This window comes from Lepisosteus oculatus, chromosome 14 (genome assembly GCF_040954835.1).
Source record: "Lepisosteus oculatus isolate fLepOcu1 chromosome 14, fLepOcu1.hap2, whole genome shotgun sequence".
Classification (NCBI taxonomy): domain Eukaryota; kingdom Metazoa; phylum Chordata; class Actinopteri; order Semionotiformes; family Lepisosteidae; genus Lepisosteus; species Lepisosteus oculatus.
In genome coordinates, this window is record NC_090709.1 from 24,850,747 (window position 1) to 24,853,246 (window position 2,500).

Genomic DNA, 2,500 nt, shown 5'->3' on the forward strand with positions numbered 1-2,500 from the left:
TCACACGTGCAGTGCGGCTTGTCTGTCTGTTTATTTGTCAGCTTTGGCGAGACACGGGTGCTTGTGTATTAGCGTGAGCGTTTTTTATTCTGATCAGGAACAGTTTTACAAGTCCGCAAAGGATCGAGGAAAGGTTTATCGCCAGCTGAAAAGAGACACAGCGCTTCGGCTGTGGAGACTTGTTCGGCTGGCGTTCAGAGAGTCGCGTTTTTCAGAATTGTATTGAGATCGTTTTCCACAGAGCTCAGATGTCAAAGCACAGCAGCAGCTCTCCACAGCGATCCTCTATAGCGCCCTTTCTCCCGCAGCTCCGTCCTCATTGGAAGGAAGCAAGAGTGAAAGGCTGAAGTGAAATAGAGCGGGGACGAAGGCAGTGAAGAGAGAGAACGTGGGAAGAAGAGAAAAACGCAAGGGAAAAAAAGCAGCGTCGTAAAAGAGGTGACGGAGCTGTCCTCTCAATAAGAAGGGTGCCAGCGAGCCTTGCTCTCGCTTACGGCCACACCCCCTTGAGCACGCCTGATCTCGTCTGATTTCGGAAGCTAAAGAGGGATGGGCCTGGTTAGTACTTGGATGGGAGACCGCCTGGGAATACCAGGTGCTGTAAGCTTTTAAGCGCAGGAGGCGCCCTATCCCCGCTCGCTCGCTCATTCCCCTGTTCACACGTGCAGTGCGGCTTGTCCGTCTGTTTATTTGTCAGCTTTGGCGAGACACGGGTGCTTGTGTATTAGCGTGAGCGTTTTTTATTCTGATCAGGAACAGTTTTACAAGTCCGCAAAGGATCGAGGAAAGGTTTATCGCCAGCTGAAAAGAGACACAGCGCTTCGGCTGTGGAGACTTGTTCGGCTGGCGTTCGGAGAGTCGCGTTTTTCAGAATTGTATTGAGATCGTTTTCCACAGAGCTCAGATGTCAAAGCACAGCAGCAGCTCTCCACAGCGATCCTCTATAGCGCCCTTTCTCCCGCAGCTCCGTCCTCATTGGAAGGAAGCAAGAGTGAAAGGCTGAAGTGAAATAGAGCGGGGACGAAGGCAGTGAAGAGAGAGAACGTGGGAAGAAGAGAAAAACGCAAGGGAAAAAAAGCAGCGTCGTAAAAGAGGTGACGGAGCTGTCCTCTCAATAAGAAGGGTGCCAGCGAGCCTTGCTCTTGCTTACGGCCACACGCACTTGAGCACGCCTGATCTCGTCTGATCTTGGAAGCTAAACAGGGATGGGCCTGGTTAGTACTTGGATGGGAGACCGCCTGGGAATACCAGGTTCAGTAAGCTTTTAAGCGCAGGAGGCGCCCTATCCCCGCTCGCTCGCTCATTCCCCTGTTCACACGTGCAGTGCGGCTTGTCCGTCTGTTTATTTGTCAGCTTTGGCGAGACACGGGTGCTTGTGTATTAGCGTGAGCGTTTTTTATTCTGATCAGGAACAGTTTAACAAGTCCGCAAAGAATCGAGGGAAGGTTTATCGCCAGCTGAAAAGAGACACAGCGCTTCGGCTGTGGAGACTTGTTCGGCTGGCGTTCGGAGAGTCGCGTTTTTCAGAATTGTATTGAGATCGTTTTCCACAGAGCTCAGATGTCAAAGCACAGCAGCAGCTCTCCACAGCGATCCTCTATAGCGCCCTTTCTCCCGCAGCTCCGTCCTCATTGGAAGGAAGCAAGAGTGAAAGGCTGAAGTGAAATAGAGCGGGGACGAAGGCAGTGAAGAGAGAGAACGTGGAAAGAAGAGAAAAACGCAAGGGAAAAAAAGCAGCATCGTAAAAGAGGTGACGGAGCTGTCCTCTCAATAAGAAGGGTGCCAGCGAGCCTTGCTCTTGCTTACGGCCACACCCCCTTGAGCACGCCTGATCTCGTCTGATCTCGAAAGCTAGACAGGGATGGGCCTGGTTAGTACTTGGATGGGAGACCGCCTGGGAATACCAGGTGCTGTAAGCTTTTAAGCGCAGGAGGCGCCCTATCCCCGCTCGCTCGCTCATTCCCCTGTTCACACGTGCAGTGCGGCTTGTCCGTCTGTTTATTTGTCAGCTTTGGCGAGACACGGGTGCTTGTGTATTAGCGTGAGCGTTTTTTATTCTGATCAGGAACAGTTTTACAAGTCCGCAAAGGATCGAGGAAAGGTTTATCGCCAGCTGAAAAGAGACACAGCGCTTCGGCTGTGGAGACTTGTTCGGCTGGCGTTCGGAGAGTCGCGTTTTTCAGAATTGTATTGAGATCGTTTTCCACAGAGCTCAGATGTCAAAGCACAGCAGCAGCTCTCCACAGCGATCCTCTATAGCGCCCTTTCTCCCGCAGCTCCGTCCTCATTGGAAGGAAGCAAGAGTGAAAGGCTGAAGTGAAATAGAGCGGGGACGAAGGCAGTGAAGAGAGAGAACGTGGGAAGAAGAGAAAAACGCAAGGGAAAAAAAGCAGCGTCGTAAAAGAGGTGACGGAGCTGTCCTCTCAATAAGAAGGATGCCAGCGAGCCTTGCTCTTGCTTACAGCCACACCCCTTGAGCACGCCTGATCTCGTCTGATCT

The 2,500-nt window shown here is 51.9% G+C and overlaps 1 non-coding gene and 3 pseudogenes across 1 annotated transcript in view; all 4 read left to right on the forward strand.

The window, feature by feature from the left end:
• Nucleotides 1–488: 488 nt before the first annotated feature.
• Nucleotides 489–607, forward strand: LOC138218153 (5S ribosomal RNA; annotated as a pseudogene).
• Nucleotides 608–1,144: 537 nt separating this feature from the next.
• LOC138219127 (5S ribosomal RNA) lies at nucleotides 1,145–1,263 on the forward strand (annotated as a pseudogene).
• A 537-nt stretch (nucleotides 1,264–1,800) lies between these two features.
• LOC138218053 (5S ribosomal RNA) lies at nucleotides 1,801–1,919 on the forward strand (annotated as a pseudogene).
• A 537-nt stretch (nucleotides 1,920–2,456) lies between these two features.
• The window catches only part of LOC138217613 (5S ribosomal RNA), a 118-nt gene continuing 74 nt past the window's right edge, over nucleotides 2,457–2,500 (forward strand). Inside the window, exon 1 of the ribosomal RNA XR_011181325.1 lies at nucleotides 2,457–2,500. This exon is cut by the window's right edge and continues 74 nt beyond it. This is a non-coding gene — a ribosomal RNA (5S ribosomal RNA).